A 21,037-nucleotide genomic window follows, 5' to 3' on the forward strand; every position below is an offset into this window, starting at 1 on the left:
CGTTTCATCTCCAGTCCCAAAAACCGCAGAATTGTTCTATTTTGAGATGAGCAATATGTACATTGTGTCTGGATTTTGCTTCAGGTAGAAGATGTTTATATTAGCTCTGCAACGATTAGTCGATGAATCGATTATTTGTCAACTGTAAAATTAATTGCAAACTATTTTATGTCTGATAAGTGGAGTATTTTGATTCTGATATACTGTTCTATACATTACCTGTTTTTTTATTTTATGTACCTATTACATATTTGGAAAAAAGGTGTTTCATGTATTGTTTTCTATGCACCCTTGTTTAAAACGAAATATGAAAATTAAGAATGTTTGTTTATTTTCTATGCTTTTTTGAAGTACACGGTGTGCTTGAACAAGGCACAGTTTGCAAAATATATTCAATGGTGTGCCTCTTTGCTCAAAGCTATAAAGCCAACAGCAAACAAGGAACGACCGGTGAAATGTATATACACCTTACTGAATAAGGAATTGTGCATGGACGTTGGACATATTCTTGGCCCCTCTGTGCAAAATGTCGCCCCTTTATGGCCCCTGCTTTCGAAAAATCCTAGATCCGCCCCTGCGCCCGCGTCGCCTGTATGCAGCCTGCCTCCGCCGCGGTGTGAACCGCCGCCTGCCTCTGCCTGTCTGCGGAAGGGAGATGGCAATCGAACCGTAGCAGAACGTCCAGCCTGAGATGCAAAGCGACCGGGCATTTTATACAAACAACCTGAAGGAACCGCAGAGGCGTCGGGAGTCAAAAAATAGTGGAGCAACGGGCACGGTAAAGCACAGCTGGCTCGGCTCCGTAGCCGTCAACGACTCGCAATTGTTGACAAAAAGATATATTTCCCGTCTGTTTTCTACATTCATCCAACTGGCTGGCTAGCTCAGTGATGGCGGACATCTCACTGAGATGCTAGCTAGCTGGCCCGGCTGGTGGCAGTTTGCCAATAGTTAGCAAAGCAAGTTTGCGGATTATTTTAGTTTACCTTGGTATCTTTACCCCACTCAAAGTTTTCAGTTTTACGCACGTGTCTTAATGATGATGGGTAGCTGTACAGACGCCCATGGCTTGGAAATGTTTACGTTACGTAATGTGTTTAGTTAGCTCAGAAGGTGATGTGTGAAGTTAGTTGGATAGCTAACCTAGCCTAGCTGAGCTTCCTTGCATAGATACTAAACTCATCAGCGTTGGTTTCCAATGACCGGCTGGCTAGCTCGCTGCTACCTAGCTTACGTTAGCATACGTTGTAGACGAAACTGCCTATACTTAGCTGACTGCTAACTTTTCCTTATTAGCTAGTGTTAGCTTGCCCCTATTGCTCAATGTGTGTGTGTGTGTGTGTGTGTGTTTTGCTTTGATGCAAGTACAAGTTTAATAAGCATCAATACGATTTTAGGAGCCAGCTCTTGCAGTCATTATCAAATGCACGCAATGTCATTAGATAAAATAAAATGACATTTGCATTATCATCAAATTAAATAGTTGGTGAGCATGAGTCAACCATGGCAGTTTGTGTGTATGCTGATATATCTATTTAACGATAGCAAGGTGTTGCCATCTAATGGCATCTGAGGCGTTCGGTTAAGAATGAGAGGATTGCCTAATGCTTACCTAGCGACCTGATTAGCGCTGTTGTTCATGGATGGCCATTTATCTATATTACTTGAGTGGAAGAAGCCTTTTAATTGACTTTTGACTTGTTTGGTAGTGGGCTGTACGTGAAGTAACTTTTGGATTAATATAGGCCTGATATGGGAACATAGCTATTTGACATGTGGCTCCAACAATTCAGCAATGTCCACTTAAATCAACATGGTTTTAAAAAAATGTGAATAAATAAATGAATAAATGATTATGCTGTATCACTGGACCCAAGTCAGTGAGAGGAATTCGGATTACGTCGTGGTAAAATACAATGAATAGCCCTGTTACTGATTGTGAGGTGCAGTTTTCTTTTAGTCCTAGATTTCCAGAGAAGCCTGACATGACAATTCAAGGTCCATATTCAACTTTATTAATTTCACTTGCTGATTAAGCTCTTCCATACAAATTGGGCTGTTGTGTTTTGAAGACCCTGAGAGCAAGTGACCATTTTGCCTTCTCACTCGGCCTTTAACAGTCTGGTTCCAGCTGTCACACCATGGATGTATTTGTGCCACACTGGGAGGGAATTACTTACAGGAAGCTGTCACTTGAGTAGAAGCTTTGGCTGGCTGGCCCTCAAATATACTTGTGTGTGCTTTCTCTCTCTCACATTGACCTTTGAAAGCAAGAGTTGTAGCCTACTTTTAATGTGCGAAGCAAGTGGCTCATATCAAAATGAAGGAATGCTGTTTGTGTAAAAGAAAAGCCCATGTTGTTTTGTCAGTAAAGGTGTGAAACGGGTTAACATTAATCATTTGGGGCAATGGCATCAAACCGTATACCACTGACAGCCATGTTTTTGCTGTGTTCATTCTAATCAAAGGCTGCGCAAACTGATTACACAACAGAATTGCCTTCTCTTTTTGAAAGTGTGCTAATCAGTGAAAACAGCTGTTGTAATAATTGGCAGGAGTGAAAACCAGCACATACGGTAAATCTGATAGCGCATAGAGTTGGACACCATTTTCATTACATAGCCTCAAACTGAGGCCTTACACTGGCATACACTAAAATGTGATGTCTTGTGGCGTAAATCCACTGTAATGGTCCTTTAAAATGTCACCTTTCTTGTCAAGGTTTTAGAGCCACATCAGGTATGCACTTGACATACATACAATAACTGCTGCTGGTTATGAAAAAATATGCCAGACGGGAGAAAGGAGTAAACCATGATATTAGTCAGTATGCATTGTACTGTTAGCTTAGGAGAGGTGGCCTATAAGGGTAAAGATATCAGTCAACATGAGTTTTATCAGAAACTTATAAATAGGCTCATAGTTGAATTATAAGTCTTAATCTAGTTCTGCTGCATTTTCTAATAGTAAAAATGCTTGCTATGGGCTTGATGCTGCAACCTCGGAATGTAATTTCAAGTTTTTCATATGCCTTCAAATTTGAGCTCATTTTCCATCTATAGACTGGATACAAAAGACAGAAATGCATCACATTTAATGAGCAAAACCTGTTTTTATAAATGATGTGTACGTCAACTTAGAAAAATGTCCATAAATGCAAAACAACAAAGTCAGAGCGTTTCTTAAATTAAGCCCTTGGAAACATGGGGTGGCTGCTGCAATGCAGCCTAAACTGTCTAGACAGATTGATCACCTGATGGATACATTTAAAGGTCTTTTCTCCTATACTTGTTAGTGAGTCGCATTCAGTTTGGAATTAGTATGTATGCTGTAATGCGGGTCATAATAACAAGAATCAGGGAGACAACAGAGGAACAGGGCTGCTCGTCAAAGCAAGAATGTGTTCTGGCTCGTTGATGTTTTTCTTGATTGTGGTTATGGCTAATTTCTTTTTGTTTTATTTGTTTTGGTTTTGTGGAACAGGTGTGGGCTTTGAAAAAAACTTCAACCCTTATGTAAGGGAACGTAGTACTGAGATCATGATCTCCCCTGATGTTTGTGTTGAGTGCATTTGTCACACTGTGTATACATACATAAATGCTTAAATTGTGGTGCATGAAATAAGTGCCTTGCACTCCTCTTATAAGCCCAGTTGCTTGGGTCTGTCAGCAATCATTTCTTGCAAATAAGTTTTTATATCACATCGACATGCATGGCATTGAGGAGAGTTGTTTTGTAAGCAAATCCACCCACATACACTGTTGGGTTTTTGTTTTTATAAGCTTTGTATCAGAGACAGCATGAGACAGCCTGTCCAAAATGTTCTCCCAGTATATATATTCGTCTTCAGCTGTTTGTGCACCCAATCATCCAGGATTGTACGTCATAAAGCAAATCTTACATGAAAGGTTGAAGTCTTTTTAGTGCCAGATATGTATGACCAATGTGGATTTTTTTTCTTTTAAACGCTTATGTTTGTTTCAGCTGTTTGAGCTTGCTGCCATCCTCCAAGCAGAAAAAATGAAACGGAGATGTGTTTGTGATAATGATCATCATAGCTGGGGGTTGAAGAGATCAATAGTATTCTTGAAGGTTAAGTTGGCATATAATCACCAAGAGGCTCTTTCAACCTCCAGCACCAGTGATGAAAGTTGTGACCAGTGATCAAATGTAAATTCAGTTACTCTTGAATTACATACTCTGTACGATGGCATGCCAGTATGTCTCTGCCTATTAGATTTTTTTTAAATTTTTACTTTTTTCTGAAATAGGGTTCTGGTGAATTTGGAAGACATTCTCCAACTGCAAGGCCTGTATCAATTTGAAATCTATTTATCTTAACTATGAAATTCCTATTTCAGCACGTGTATAGGAACTAAGCATACTAGTGAGTCGATTAATGCTTGCTCAACAGCGGTAGACTCTCTGGTGTTGCTGTTATGATGATTTTTGAAAAGGCTTTACAATGGTAATTGAGTGAGGTCATCCGTAGTTTGCAGAAGTAAACACATTGTTTGTGTGATGAGTTCCCTGTCTTTTTTGTTGTAATTTGTCCTATGAGTCATGACTAATATGCTGATAGTGGTTGAGTGTCTAGAAGTCTTGCATACATTGATTTGTCACATCCTGCACTGCTCTTCTTTCTGAAGAGTGAAAGAAACTTGGGATTTGCTTCTTGTAGTCATCTGCCATTCATCGTCAGAAGCAGGTGTTGAAAATGGATTGAACAAGAGGCAAGCCATGCAGGCGAGTCAAATAATTTTGAAACACACATTCAAGTACTCAGAGTACTCAGTCTGTTGACCTTACGTTTCTTCAGGCCTCTGTACAGGTTAGTTTTTATTCTGATCCCTTTCATGATCCTATAATACATTTTAAGGATGTGGCTTTGTGCTGTCCAGTCTACTGTTGGATGGACTGTGCACTGACAATGAAACTGGCTGTGAATAGTCATTCAGAGACTCTTTATGATTATTGCGCTTGCTTTTTGGAAAGTTGTTTTACTATCTAAAGGCTTTTCTGCTACAGGTAGTTTTTTCAATGGCTCATTACTTTTACCTTAATATTAAAGAAATATTCTTGTGGTTAAGTGAAGGCAATAAGTTTCATTACGAAAAAATTGTATTCTGCCTGTATTGCACCACAAGGTACATACTATAGCAGATACATGCACCCTATACCCATGTACGTATTTTAGTCTAGAATCCTCTCCCACCATCACTGCTCACATACAAGAATTATGAGGTTATTTTGTTGAGCTTCAGGGCATTCACTTCTTGGTTTGCTGGAGTGGAAAGACAATTATTAGTGTGCACTGTAGAGGAGGGGTAGCTGCATCAATTGGTAAAGGGAGGAGGTGGCACTGCAGTCTATGCTGTTTTCAGTGTACCCCACCCCCGTACACACATCCATATCAACTTATTCCCTCATATGCATTGACATGCAATATTTGATAATTGTAGAGAAGGAATGGAGAGCTAAGCTATTTAACCTACAGCAGACATGGCAGCCAGAACACCACCATGTCTAAATAGTATTCTGGCTTGCAGTAGGATGCCTAGGATGTCAGCCGCAGGCTGTGGTTGAAAATATACAGCACATATACACCTAGTAGGGCGGCACAACAGCACAGTGGTTAGCACTGTCGCCTCACAGCAAGAAGGTCCTGGGTTCAAACCCCCAAGAGCTCATCCCAGGCCGTCCTCTGTGTGGAGTTTGCATGTTCACCCCGTGTCTGCGTGGGTTTCCTCCGGTTTCCTCCCACAGTCCAAAGACATGTAGGTCAGGTGAATCGGCCATACTAAATTGTCCCTAAGTGTGAATGTGTCGGCCCTGTTGTGGACTGGCGGCCTGTCCAGGGTGTCTTCCTGCCTGCTGCCCAATGACTGCTGCTGAGATAGGCTCCAGCATCCCCGTGACCCGACTTTGGATATGTAGCTTGGATAATGGATGGATGGAATGGAGAGTGAGGGATGGAAGTGGCTTGGCTAATGGATGGATGAAATGGCACGTGAGGGATGGAGGAGTAATAGAGCGAAGGAGTAAGAGTGGTGGTTACCAGTCTACAGAGTATGCATTGACTTCATTCTTATTGAAAGAAATACATAAAGAAGTTTTGACACTGAATATTTAAACTGGAAATTTGTTAAACTGGATGGCTTAATCATTTATGCAACAGCTTAAATATCTGTCAAAACTTCTATGTAAATATTTAAAGACCTTGGCACATCCTTAAACCTGGATGTCATACCATGTCAGAAGCCAGACCTCACCTCTTGCCCCCATTGTCAGTCAACCCATATCTGCAGTTCCAACAGGATTAGGGGGTCTATTGCCTGGCTAATATCCCTTTTCATTAGTCATTAGTCAGGACCTTGGAGAGTGGTGGCAGAAGAGAGCTGGATCCTGTCCCAGTCTTGCATAATTTGTCATCCTGCTCAGTAGCTGTAGCCCTACCTGCTGTGTAGGGAGAGTAGCAAAGAGGAGGGAGGCTTTTTCCCATTTTAAAAACGGTCTATGGGTCAGGAGGGTTTTGTTTTGTTTTGCTCTGTGATTGATTCATTGTTTGTTTGCAAGCCTCTGGTTCGTCGCCCCCCCCCCCCCCCCGCTATTCTGAGGATGTAAGTAATTGAACTTTCAAGGTGGTCCCTTTTTGTCCCAATGACTCATTGAAATCTGTGTCAGTTACTGATTACCACCCATCAGTTCTTTTGTTGGTCTTTCCATCCATTCATCATTTGAGACATTTTGTTCTATTGTTTTTTTTTGTTTTTTTTTACGATAATGCTGTTTGGCCTAAGGGGAGCATCAAATCCCCCCCCCCCCCATGTACCTGGTGTGTATGCCCACACAGCCTGCACCCAACATTGGATTGACAGCTGCTGTGCGCTATTTCTTGGTCAGGTGCAGTGAAATGTGGGCATTCTCTGGATTGTTATGTGACCACAGAAAAACAAAACAAAAACAAATGTACTCCTTAGTAGCTACTATTTGTTAATATTCTGTCTCTGTTTTCATGAAGACTTTAAGATGTAAAATATCGGATGATTTGAAACCTGCAACACTAGGCTGGTGTTCCATTTTTGTTTCCTGCTTGGACCATGGAGCACTGCACTGTTTTAGCTACTTTGTGTATGTAATACGGGAGATTATTTCGGAGGCACGCCAATGCACATGACCTGGGCTGTGCTTTCTCTGGCTGTTAGGTTTTAGGCAAGTAGTTTGTTGTCTTCATGACAACCAGGTTGGTTGTTTAACAGGTGACTCAGCCCTGCTTGAGAAACTTCATAAGTCACTTCATAATCACTGAGTTCATTTTTCTCATTCACAAAAACCTCTTCTGAATGCACCAGTCCTCCATACTCTGTCCAGTCATGAAACCATGGAGAGGAGGTCCCTGTGCACATAGAGGCGTGGATAATATTGCTAAAAGTGGAATGGGTTATTGTGCCAGTGGGTCATTAAAACTGGAATAGACACTCTATCTTTCCTATTCTCAGTGGTCATTCTAGTCCCACTCCGAACATTTTGTAGTTCATGTTTTGCTCCCTTGCCTTGGCTATATGTCCCATGGTTGCTACATGGTACAGTAACAGCTGTCACGGTGCAGCCCGCAAGCATTTGTTCTCACTAGAGCAGTTGTTTTGCCTTGAAGAGGCGCAATTGACATTTAAAGAAAAAGATTATTCTGGAGGCTATGTAACATGACAGATGAAATACTGTAGCCTGCCCATGTATGCATGTTTTGTGAGACACACCATCAAACTGCCATGCAGCAGCATCATGTACATACATGAACAGTAACAGCCTCCCTATGGTGATATGAATGCAGTATAGATGTTCAACATTTCCAATCATATGTTTGCTGTCACCTGCTGGAACTGTTTTATGTGTACAATAACTGCTTATAAGACAGGGGACCTGTGTCATACCTTTCTGACTTCTTTCATTTTCCAGTAGTTATACTTCACAAATGAGTGCTCTCCACTGGAACAAGAAGGGCATGTTCTTGTGTTCAGTGGTGTCCTACTCCCATCTTGTAGGATAATGTTAGCTATAACATGTTTGCACGGTGGCCCAGTGGTTAGCACTGTTGCCTCACAGCAAAAAGGTCCGGAGTTCGAACCCCAGGCCGTCCCAGGTCCTTTCTGTGTGGAGTTTGCATGTTCTCCCCGTGTCTGCGTGGGTTTCCTCCGGGTGCTCCGGTTTCCTCCCACCTTCAAAAAGACATGCATGTCAGGGTTAATACTCCTGTCTGTGACCCTGAGCAATGCAATGGAAAAAAGAACAGGAGTTGGTCCGCGGGTGCTGCAGCTGCCCACTGCTCCTATACACTAGGATGGGTTAAATGCAGAGAACAAATTCGTTGCAATACAATGACAAAACAAAGTGGCTTTCTTATAAGTTCGCTAAACTTGCTTCAAATACTGTAATAGGCTTTTGTTGTCTTTTTGCTCATCCTTGCCCCTCTCTGTTTTTCTCATTCCTGTGTCCTTGTTATTTTACAAGGTGGGAACTGGACATTGGTGAATATAAGTAAATGCACAGAAAACATATAATGGGTTTCTTGTTCCGGTGGACAGCACTCCCATCTGAGCTATAACTAATGAAAAGATTTCCAAAACTTAGACAAGAATAAGAGAGAAGAAGGTGGCTTGAGTAACTAATGACAAATTGACAATGGAAATGCTAATCAATAACTTTGTGTTATTGCCATTGTTGTTGACATTTTACAAAGCTGAGGTTAAGAGTCATCTGTAAAGTATAAACCATGTTTACTTTGGAGCAACATTTTCAGTAAAGACAATTATATGTTGAGAATGATCATTTTAATGATCACCTCCCCACCCAGAAAGACAGAAAAATCAAATCATTCCTAATTTCCAAGGGATTTCCTGAACCTCTTATAGACCTCTGGGTATCCCCCAATCCTCTGGGTGTCCCCCAATCCTTCTCCTAGAGACACTGAGACCAAGTGTACTGAAGCAGCAGTCCCATTTAGTGAGTTTTTATTTTAGTGTAGGATTCCCTAACTTTGATATTGAGAGTAGTGGCTTTTATCCTGGCGGGGGGGGGGGTCTCTTCAGTCGTGTTTTTACAGATGAAGTATGTTGTTGGAGGAGGGAGAGAGAGAATCAGAGAGGAAGGGGCAGAGAAAGGAGACAATGGCATCATTCTTCTGGAGAATAACTCTCCAGCCTCAGTCAGCTGGTGGCCCTTAGGCTGTGCTATGCTCACTGACACAAGCTCGAGACATTGGAGAGTCGTGTGTGTGTGTGTGTGTGTGTGTGGGCGGGCGGGCGGGCGGGCGGGCGTGTGTGTGTGTGTGTGTGTGTGTGTGTGTGTGTGTGTGTGTGTGTGTGTGTGTGTGTGTGTGTGTGTGTGTGTGCGTGCACATGTCAACACGTAGTTAGTGACTGACCTTTCTACAAGGTTTATTTTTCAGTGACACTCAACCTTATAGCTGCCTCTCTAAGTAGAGGTGAAACCTATGCTACCTATGCTTGTATGGGCTCATAATGTCTCCTCTTCTTCCATTTATTTGCACTTTTTTGCATAATGGTGAGACTTGAGAGGAGTGAACAGGTTTTTTTTTAGCTGGTTGTTCAGTGAGTAGCGGACCATTTGGAACTATGTAGTATCTGTTGTCCCAGTTAACACCTTACCAGAGTTGTGACCAAGTCACTGTTATGCAAGTCATAAGTAAGTCTCAAGTCTTAACCTTCGAGTCTCAAGTCAAGTCCCAAGTCACTGAGCTCAGGTCAAGTCAAGTCACAAGTCCCTAATTTCAGTTGTCAAGTCATCAAGTCTCAAATGTAGGGTGTTTTGTACCAATTTAACACTTTTTTTTTAATTCAGGTAATATTAAATTGTTTCATTACAATAGTACATAAATAAACCACAGATAATGTTAGAAATAATTGTTATTTTATTGTGTTCAAATTTGGACAACAGTTGGATTTTGTTTTACATTTAAGAAATAATAAAAGGCACACTCTAAATCACAAATGAGCGCACAACTCTTAATAACAATACAAAACATATTGATCATTCCAATACACAATAAACAAACACTCTCTCTGCTTGTCTAGTTCGACCTACAATTCATTGCACTTGCAAAATATCAAGTTGGCTAGGACTTTATCGCCTCCCTCCAAAGCCACTCCTCCAAAACACGCAAACAAGCACTGCCTGACTAGCCTACTGCTGGAGGTGGATAGGTTGACAGGCAGGTAGGCCATCCAATCATTTTAACCGGACACCTTAAAATGATTGGGTGGGTTTATAACGGTCCTGCGACTTCCACAGATTACTCTTTATTTTTTTAATTTAGTGTCAGAGCATTTTATTTATTGATTGCTGTCGGGATGTAAAGAGAATTGCAAAAAATATAACAAAAAGTGCTTCTGAAAAAAATCGCCTTCCCTACCTTTAATTGTTTGACTTCCTAGATTAGTGGAATCAGGGGTGCTGTTGGTGTAATTCAATAAATACGGGCTGTGTGTGACGAAAGGCGCACCCTACTAATGTACGCTTATTAAGTACCGATGTACATGACGATGTGTACTTAATAAGCGTACATTAAAATATATAGGGGTGCATTTTTGGTCACAGCCATGGAGGTTTTAGAACTGGACTAGACACAAGGGAGTATTTCACAAAGCTGGCTAACTGAGTATGCCTGATATCTGCGTAAAGTAAGCCCTGGAAACCTTTCAGATCTGGAACATGGATTGAAGTAAAAAGAGCTGTTCCGGGGTTCACTTTGCGCAGAACTGAGGCTTACCTAGTTAGCCAGCTTTGTGAAATAACCTACTACCCCATGGCTCTAATCTAAGCCTATGCTTAGTAGGCTATGTTTCATATTGGGTGCAGTGCACTGTGTGTCATGCTCTGAGCATTATTTCAATTGCCATTGTGCCATACAAAAAGTGTTGTAATATAGGAAATTATAGGTATTAATTTTGGTTTCATGAAACAAGTAAATGTATTTATAAATATTTATAATTCAATGGAGAAAAATCTTTCCAAAGACATTATATAACTAGATTAATTTGAATCATGGAGATACTTTAATATTTTTTATTTATTTGACAGGGACAATGCACAATAAATATATTGCACCAGAATTAGCTATAAGCTAATTTGCATCTGTAGTCCCTCGGCAGGAGTCGTCGGTAGCACATAATTCGGAGCATCAAGTCTAAATGCTCAATTAAAAACAGTGTAAACATAATCACGATTGAATACCACTAGTTCAGTGCCCGTTCAGAATGGGCTGATTTTCTCAAGAACCGCATTATATTACGCATATTTAAAACTATATCATATTATATTATAGTATGATACGTGAAACCATGCACTGAAACAGTGTTTGATTAGCTAATTATCAGGGGGCAACAGGGGGTATGCTAATTCATTCCGGTGACTGCTACATCGCCCAGACATCGTTTGCCCACTGGGCCAACATAATTGAATATTCGCTGTTAGGTGTTCTGAAACAGAACAGTACGTTCAATTGTATTTTTGAGATGAGATTGGGACGATGTTTGGGTGATATAGCCTGGCGTATTCCAAACGGGCAGATTGCGTCTGTGTGTGTGTCTGACCACTCACACGCTACTGTACCTGTAGCCTAGCAAACAAACTTACTTCTCTTTGTGGCTTTTCAGATGACGCACAAAGTTTGACGTTGTTGAAATCCCATCTGATAATTTTGCTGCACATGTTTTACAAACGGCAGTCCTTTTCTTCCCAACAACTTCGAAGTTCTTATAGCCGTAAATAATTATTTTTGGAATCATTCCAGCAGCTGCACTTGCCATGATTGCAAACTCTCCGCGCTCGTGTTGAGTAGAGCTGACGTTAGTTTTTGAGTAGCATGATGGTACCTCCAATTAGATTTGAGTATTTTTGTTTTCCCGCCCATCTAAACGTTTGATTGGCCCTACGCGATGCCTGTGCGTAGGTAATTGTGTGCGCACTGGAAATGAAGAATGATTACGAAATAAAATAAATAAAATACGAGAGAGGTGCATCCTGCATAAACATTGAGAAAATACTCAAACAATTCTCTCAAGTCATCCAACTCAAGTCCAAGTCATAGATGTCAAGTCTCAAGTAATTTTCATTTTGGCAAGTCAAGTCGCAAGTCATCAAATTTGTGACTCGAGTCGCACTCGAGTCCAAGTCATGTGACTCGAGTCCACAACTCTGCACCTTACCATATTCAGGATGTCTCTTTGTGCCTCTCTCAACTATGGAAGGAGTGGTGCGCAATGACAGTGATAACTCATCAGTAAAGTAATGAGCCAGTGCCGGGCCCCAATGCAGGGTGGTCAAAGCGGGCCCAACCTGCCCATCACAATCAGACATAACATAACATCATGTCAGTAGCGAATGAAAGAAGTGAAAGCATTCAGCTTTAAAACGGCCAGCAATAGCGAAATGCATTGCGCAGTTGACACTTAAATGAAATGATTACTAGGAAAACAGACACCCATGCTATAGAACAGGAGTCATAATAGCATAGCCAAGATAGTGATAGACTAGTCTACATGGCAAAATCTGATGTCGGAGATCCATAGCAGATGAAACCATTATTGGTGACAGTGCACTCACACATTGACAACATTATTCATGTGCGCATGGCCTTATAAAATAAGTGTGTAGATTAATTATTAGTCAAATGAATAATGAATAAGTTCTACTTACATCATAGGCACACTCTCTGGGCTTTTCGCTGTATGAAGTCATCTATTCTACTGTGTAGTATACATTGGTACGCATGTCCATAATTACATGTGGGCACACTTTTAAACGTGCTGTGTACCATAGACTCAGTGCTCGAGATCTTGGATACGACAGTGGCGAGATAAAGAGGGGCCCGTGCATGTGGGCCCTAAACTATTGTGGGGCCCCAATGCAGCTGGTTTACCTGCATATATGGTAGTTTTCGCCACTGTAACTCATAGTGAGAAATAAGGTTGAGGTTAAACTTGAGAATTGTTTGGAATGGTTAGCTGACTAGACTAGACTTGACAAACCAGGATGTTTTAAAACATTTTGGGATGTAAACTTGAGACCCAAGTTCAATTTAGCTATGAAAGTACTCCAGGAATTCAAAGTGAATTGGCCTTATATCAAAAGTTTCAGCAAATAAAACACAAGGTTTTTTTCCCTCACAGTATTGCATTGTCATTGCCTGACAAAGGGATTAACACTCATATCCTAAAGCTATTTTCGTCTTCAATAATTCCTGTGTAAAAACACAGTAGGAGGTTGCTGCCAGCCATCGTGTCAATTATGGCCAAGATTTTTAGTGTGGTAAAGTGGTGAAAATTGCTAATAGGAGTTGAGTGTTTTTAAAACCAAGTGTCACCTTAGCTTGGTGAATGTTAAAGGTGCATGATCATTCTGTCCACCAGTCTTTAAAGAAAAACTGACATGCCCTTTCTGAACACATTTTTTAACATTGGGAGTTTGAATTACAAGGAAGGAGAAAAGGACTTATACTGATTGGCTAGACAGAGGGGCCGAGCTGCGAAGGATGTGCAGCAAGTTAGGGCGATCAAGGATAGAGATGGAAATGTGCTGACAAGCGAGGAGAGTGTGCTGAGAAGGTGGAAGGAGTACTTTGAGGGGCTGATGAATGAAGAAAATGAGAGAGAGAGAGAGAGAAGGTTGGATGATGTAGGGATAGTGAATCAGGAAGTTCAGTGGATTAGCAAGGAGGAAGTGAGGGCAGCTATGAAGAGTGGAAAGGCAGTTGGTCCAGATGACATACCCGTGGAGGCATGGAGATGTTTAGGAGAGATGGCAGTGGGTTTTTTAACTAGATTGTTTAACACAATCTTGGAAAGTGAAAGGATGCCTGAGGAGTGGAGAAGAAGCATACTGGTACTGATTTTCAAGAACAAGGGTGATATGCAGAGCTGTAGCAACTACGAGGTATAAAGTAGATCAGCCACAGCATGAAGATATGGGAAAGAGTAATAGAAGCTAGGTTAAGAGGAGAGGTGACAATTAGCGAGCAGCAGTATGGTTTCATGCCACGAAAGAGCACCACAGTAGCAATGTTTGCTTTGAGAATGTTGATTGAGAAGTATAGAGAAGGTCAGAAGGAGTTACAATGTGTCTTTGTAGATTTAGAGAAAGCATACGACAGGGTGCCGAGAGAGGAGGTGTGGTATTGTATGAGGAAGTCGGGAGTTGCAGAGAAGTATGTAGGAGTGGTGCAGGATACGTATGAGGGAAGTGTGACAGTGGTGAGGTATGCGGTTGGAATGACAGATGGGTTCAAGCAGGAGGTGGGATTACATCAAGGATTGGCTCTAAGCCCTTTCTTGTTTGCAATGGTGTTTGACAGGTTGACGGACAAGATCAGGCAGGAGTCTCCATGGACGATGATGTTCGCGGATGACATTGTGATCTGTAGCAAGAGTAGGGTGCAGGTTGAGGACAGCCTGGAGAGGTGGAGGTATACACTGGAGAGAAGCAGAATGAAAGTCAGTACGAGCAAGACGGAATACCTATGCGTGAATGAGGCGGAGGACAGTGGAATGGTCAGGATGCAAGGAGTGGAGGTGACGAAGGCATATGAGATTAAATACTTGGGGTCAACTGTCCAAAGCAACAGGGCGTGCATTAGAGAGGTGAAGAAGGGAGTGCAGGCAGGGTGGAGTGAGTGGAGAAGAGTGTCAGGAGTGATTTGTGACAGAGGGGTACCAGCAAGAGTTAAAGGGAAGGTTTACAGGATGGTTGTGAGACCAGCTATGTTATATGGTTTGGAGACAGTGGCACTGACAAAAAGACAGGAGGCGGAGCTGGAGGTGGCAGAGTTGAAGATGCTAAGATTTTCACTGGGAGTGACAAATAAGGACAGGATTAGGAATTATTATATTAGAGGGACAGCTCAAGTTGGACGGTTTGGAGACAAAGCAAGAGAGGCAAGATTGAGATGGCTTGGACATGTGTGGAGGAGAGATGCTGGGTATATTGGGAGAAGGATGCTGAATATGGAGCTGCCATGAAAGAGGAAAAGAGGAGGGCCAAAGAGGATGTTTATGGATGTGGTGAGGGAGGACATGCAGGTGGCTGGTGTGACAGGAAGACGCAGAAGACAGGACAAAATGGAAACGGATGATCCGCTGTGGCCACCCCTAACGGGAGCAGCCAAAAGTATTAGTAGTAGTAGTTTGAATCACAACTGAAAATAGATGTGGTTTTAAGAATTCAAAGATATTGGCTACTGTTTTTGTGGGTGGGTGGGGCTCGGTACCGCTCGTCACTTGTTATTTACAAAAAAATGTCGGATAGCGGGAGCGAGAGGGAAATCCTCTGCGAGGATTACAGTTTCGAGTAGGAGGATTTGGTGATACAAATAACTTTTAGATAGATGAAAGATATTTAGATAAATTGATAGATAGAAATAGATAGATAGATAGATATACTATAGATAGATAGCAATACGTCGTAGCAAGATCAATAATAGTCTCAGCAAAATAGCACAAACTCGAGCCAAATAGCTAGCAGAAGGGGGTGAAAGAATGGCTTCTCCGTGGTTTTATAGCGTCTCACTACGGACACGCCCTATATGCAAATTGACTGGTGTCTACGTATCCACCGGCACAATTTGACATTGGACACCATCTACAGTCAATCACAGATCTCTCTCGAGTGGCCGCAGATGCGCTGTTTTGGCCACTGAATTTCTCCGTGGTCACATTCCAGCTCGGAACACAGCCTATCAATAAGAATTTTCAGATTTTGATGTCAGTATCACTTTAAGCATCTGCAGTTCTTTATTTGGCACCCATTCACAGTTTCATGCAGTTGTAGGGATGTACATTATACATCCATATAAGTACGCATCCTACTATATTGGTGTGCATAATGATTCTTAAAACATTGAGATAATGTTCAACTTATTAATCTGTGTTCATGCACTGTGTTTGCAGCTGGTGTGTGACAAATTAAATTCTGCTTCTCTAACTAGTTCTGTCCAAATACTTAAGTCTTTGAGTAATTTCACTGACTGCTTGAATTGCAGTGCGATGCATTCTCAGCTGCACCTGCTCTACAAAACACTCCATAAGAGTCCACTACAATCTACATAGTCATTATTTTATTCAAACGTCATTTACACAGATGAAGTAATCCTGTGTCTCGTTTAGGGTGAGTATTTAAAAAGCTGGTTTAGATGTCAGCAAAAGGTTGGTGAGGATATGTATATGTCACGCATGGGGTATTAAGTGGATGGTCTTTGGATGAATTAGGCCCACAACACCCTAAGTAGGCGTAATAATGAATTCTGCCATCCTGAACCTACCCCCACCAAATGTTTCACTGTAGCTGTTACGGTGTAATGCAGAAACAATTGGCATGTGGTTAGAATTTCCCCTATTTCAGAAAAGTTTAGGCAGTAATTGCCAATTGAGCTGGGTTTTCCCTGGCTCATAGGCTCTGGGTCCATGAAAAATTCATACGGAATGGTTCAGAGGTCAAGGTTAGGCCACTTGAACAATACTTTTTTCGATGACTCTGGCAGAGTTCCTATAATGTACAACATGCAGATAAATCATAATAGGACAGCAAATCACATAACTGCAGCACTATACTCCCTGAGCTATTTTAACTAATGAGTAGCCAATGTTTGGTAGTGCATCTGGTTGGTCCTCATGAAACTTTCCAACAATGAGCCCACTGGCAAAGCACTACTTGGGCACCCCCAACACTAGTTCACCCTTCTGAAAAAAAAAAAAACGAAAAATTGAGGCGTTCTTAGATTTTCAGGTGTATTAGATTAGGGATAATTTGATCCTAAGCATAGACTCGCAAATCAAAGTGACTTCCCGCTACACCCGACAGGAATCATTTTGTGCCTGAAACAACTCAATTCTGTGCTTATTCAATAATGTTAAAAGACTGCTACCATCATTTAATTCCACTAGCAGAGCTCCTATAGTAAACCTGACAATTAGACTGGAGTTATAAATCCCCACAGAAACTATAAATGCACGATTATTTATTTAGATAGTTGGTCATCAGCAGAGAAGCATAGTTTGCGCTATGATTGGATCTGAAAGTTTCTACAAGAATCATTATAGCCATAATTGATATATTTGAGAACAAGGACATCCGAGATCTTGGTTACCAGAGAAATGTCTCCAGTACTAAGACATGGTCAGGGGTTTACCCTGAGGAGCTGTATGTTGGCAAAAGAATCATTGCTTGACACTGCATTGCTGTCAGAGGTAATTGTCTCTCTTCCTATTTGACCCCGTCAGCCTACTAGTGATGTGCGGGTCAGGGGTTTTTAATACCCGCACCCACCGACCTGTTATGAGAGCCAGTCTGCACCACCCGACCTGCTAAAATATGCATTAATTAACCACCCGAATCCAACCCGACCCGCAAACTTCCAAATGTAGCCTAGGCTACAGCAAAGTGAGCAATGTTGCACTATTTTGTTTTTGGGCTGTTTGCCCAGCATAATACACTGATTGCAAGGCATAACCTATTGTGTCTTAGCCTACTAGTGTCTGGGTCTAGGCTGCTAAATAAACAAATTGTTCCAGATGGTGTTCTTTATTGTTGAATAGCAGCAAAACAAGTAACCCTTTGTTTGAGACACGATCTCTGTCTCTCTATCTATCTATCTCGCACTCACCACACGCACACAAGAAAGCTTCTTTCTTCCCAAAATAAGAGTTTTGGCAGCATAAACAAGCTACGGATACCACTTAGGGAAAAAAACTCGTAGGTGAAGCCTCAACACTCTAAAACACATGTTGACCAAAACCACAATCACAAATTCACAAATTGTTGATAAAGCTGCTTGCGTGCATGCAGGACATGGAAGTGGGGCAGGCTAAGCTAACTGCTAGCCCATGCAGACTGGCAGTTCCGACAGTCGTCTTGGCTTGCGTTCGTTCTCCTGGACAGTGATTTTTTTTTTGTTTTTAGATATATGTGTTAATTTTGATATATGTGTTTGGATATGTGTTTTTGTCTTAGTGTTGCACTGCTGTGGGCTGGGGGAAATGATGTTTCGTTTCATGTGCATGAAATGAAATGACAAAGTGTTTCTGATTCTAATTCTATTGGTACAGTGTCTTATCTTATCGACTCAAGTGACCATTTCACGCTAATGTTATCAGCCATAAGTCTTACCTCTTAAAATAAAGGAGACAAAATGGTTTTTCGATTAATCTTCTTCTTTTAGCTGCTCCTGTTAGGGGTCGCTACAGTGGATCATCTGCTTCCATCTCTTCCTGTCCTCTGCATCTTCCTCTGTCACACCAGCCACCTGCATGTCCTCCCTCACCACATCCATAAACCTCCTCTTTGGCCTTCCTCTTTTCCTCTTGCCTTGCAGCTCCATATTCAGCATCCTTCTCCCAATATACCCAGCATTGCTGGAGCTGTCTCATGTCTGAAAAGGCGTTCACCTGTTCCCATGTGAACCATATATTGTGTGGTCTTTACCGACAACAGCCAGTGGCTTCACTTTGTATATTAATAGTTACAAGAAGTTAGATCATAAATTATAAAATATGTTGTGGCAGGATGAGGAAAAACACAGCAGACGAAGGCAAGTTTGATGTTTATTCCTCAACTCCAAAAACCAACTGCAGCAGGAACAACCCTGCACTGGCGAGCCCGGGAACCTAAACCACGCCCCCAGCTCACAGTCCTGCTGGGTGAGAGGCATAGCCCCTAGTGTCTGCCACACAGCCCCCCCCCCGAACACCCAGAAGGTACTCCTGGAAAGAAAATTAGTGTCTCACTGGAGCTTAAGCAGCCTGCCATAACGCCTGCGCCGTCCCTCAACCGAAACAGTTGGTGAAACATAGTCCAAAGCCGGCTGAGAAGCAGAACGCTGAACCCGTGAAGACACTACCGGGGTCCTGGAAGGAGGACGACCCCGACGGGGAACCTGGGCCGGAAACACAACTTCGCCTGCCACCCTGTGCGCCGGTTTAAGCCTATCAAGCGTGACACGCTCCCTACGCCCACCCATATCCAGCACAAAACCCTTAGGACCCGTCTCAAGAACCCGAAATGGGCCATCGTATGGGGGTTGGAGGGGCGAGCGGTGAGCATCATGCTGTACAAAAACAAAACGAGCCGACATGAGCTCCGCAGGCACGAACGACCGCGGAAAACAGTGGTGAACGGGGCCTGGAACCCGAGTGCTGTCGGACAAAAAAGGATAAACGGCCGGACGGGGTCGAGGAGCGGAACTCCCAGGCAAAAATTCTCCAGGGACGCGGAGCAGCTGACCGAGCACCAGCTCAGCGGGCGAAGCGTCAAGGTCCTCCTTAGGAGCTGAACGCAACCCGAGCATAACCCAAGGTAAATGATCCACCCAGTTACCATCCGAGAGCGCAGCACGCAGCGCTGCCTTGAGCGACCGGTGAAAACGTTCACACAAGCCGTTAGCCTGAGGGTGATACGCGGTACTGCGGTGTACCTGCACACCCAAGGATCGCGCAAGTGCCAACCAGAGCTCTGACACGAACTGGGGGCCCCTGTCTGAGGTGATATCTGATGGAGTGCTGAAACGGGCGACCCAGGAGGACAGAAAAGCGCATGCAACATCCAAGGATGTTGCGGAGGACAGAGAGACAGCCTCTGGCCACCTGGTGGTCCGATCTACCATTGTGAGCAGGTGCATAAAACCCTGTAAAGAAGGTAGAGGGCCCACCAGGTCCACATGCACGTGGTCGAAACGTCTGGCCGGGATCGGAAACGGTTCGAGGGGCGATTTAGTGTGCTGGTGGACCTTAGCGTGTTGGCACGCTACACATGCAGCTGCCCACCCCTTGACGTCCTTGCGGAGGCCAGGCCAAACGAACTTGGAACCGACCAACTTCACCGACGCCCGAACTCCAGGGTACGAGAGGGAGTGAATCGAATCGAAAACTCGACGGCGCCAGGCCACTGGAACAACGGGGCGGGGACGGCCGGTGGAGACATTGCAGAGGAGGGCAGGACTGCCTTCCTGCATCACAGCGTCCTCTAGCTTGAGGCCGGTACGCATTGACCTAAGGGCAAGGACGTCCGGGTCGCTGGGCTGGTCGGCAGCCATAGCGGAGAAATCCACATCGAGGTGCACAGGACACACAAGCACACGTGACAGACAATCAGCAACAGGGTTGGACTTCCCGGCCACATGCTGAATGTCCATTGTGAACTCGGAGATTGCCGCTAGGTGGCGCTGTTGACGAGCAGACCACGGCTCAGTCACCTTGGACATGGCGAAAGTCAGCAGTTTATGATCCACATAAGCCGTGAATGGGCGACCCTCCAGCAGGAAGCGGAAATGCCGGGTTGCAAGGTGCAGTGCCAGCAACTCCCGGTCAAAAACGCTGTACTTGCGCTCGCTATCTCGCAGTTTGTGGCTAAAAAATGCGAGTGGCTGCCACGCATTCGCCACACGCTGTTCAACCACTGCCCCCATGGCTATGTCAGACGCATCGATTGTTAAAGCTATGGACGCCGTGGGTGTGGGATGGGCTAGGAGGGCAGCGTTAGCCAGGGCGCACTTAGCTCCGTCAAAGGCCTGGACCTGTTCGGGAGTTCAGTCGACAGGGTCGTTAGCCTTCTTAAGCCGCAGGGCTTCGTAAAGTGGCTGAAGGAGGTGGGCAGCGCGAGGGAGGAAACCGTTATAGAAATTCACCATGCCTAAGAATTCCTGCAATGCCTTAACAGAGACTGGGCGGGGAAATTCCGCCACCGCTTGCACCTTAGAAGGCAACGGGACCGCGCCTTGCGGCGAAATGCGGTGACCCAAGAAGTCAATCACCGGCAGTCCAAACTGACACTTGGCCGGGTTGACTATCGGGCCGTGTTCATCCAGACGACGGAAAACCTGTTTCAGGTGCGCCAGGTGCTCTTCAGCTGACGGACTGGCCACTAATATGTCATCGAGATAAACGAACACGAAAGCAAGGTCACGCAACACCGAGTTCATCAGCCTCTGAAAGGTTTGCGCTACCCCCTTCAAGCCAAAAGGCATGCGCATGAACTC

The 21,037-nt window shown here is 43.5% G+C and overlaps 1 protein-coding gene across 1 annotated transcript in view; it reads left to right on the forward strand.

Annotated features, from left to right (window-relative positions):
* Window positions 1–675: 675 nt before the first annotated feature.
* The window catches only part of LOC130129539 (NEDD4-like E3 ubiquitin-protein ligase WWP1), a 57,717-nt gene continuing 37,355 nt past the window's right edge, over window positions 676–21,037 (forward strand). Inside the window, exon 1 of the mRNA XM_056299106.1 lies at window positions 676–778. The gene's annotated coding sequence lies outside the window, so the exon portion shown is untranslated. The remainder of the gene's footprint in view (window positions 779–21,037) is intronic.

This window comes from Lampris incognitus, chromosome 19, assembly GCF_029633865.1.
Source record: "Lampris incognitus isolate fLamInc1 chromosome 19, fLamInc1.hap2, whole genome shotgun sequence".
In the NCBI taxonomy this organism is placed as follows: domain Eukaryota; kingdom Metazoa; phylum Chordata; class Actinopteri; order Lampriformes; family Lampridae; genus Lampris; species Lampris incognitus.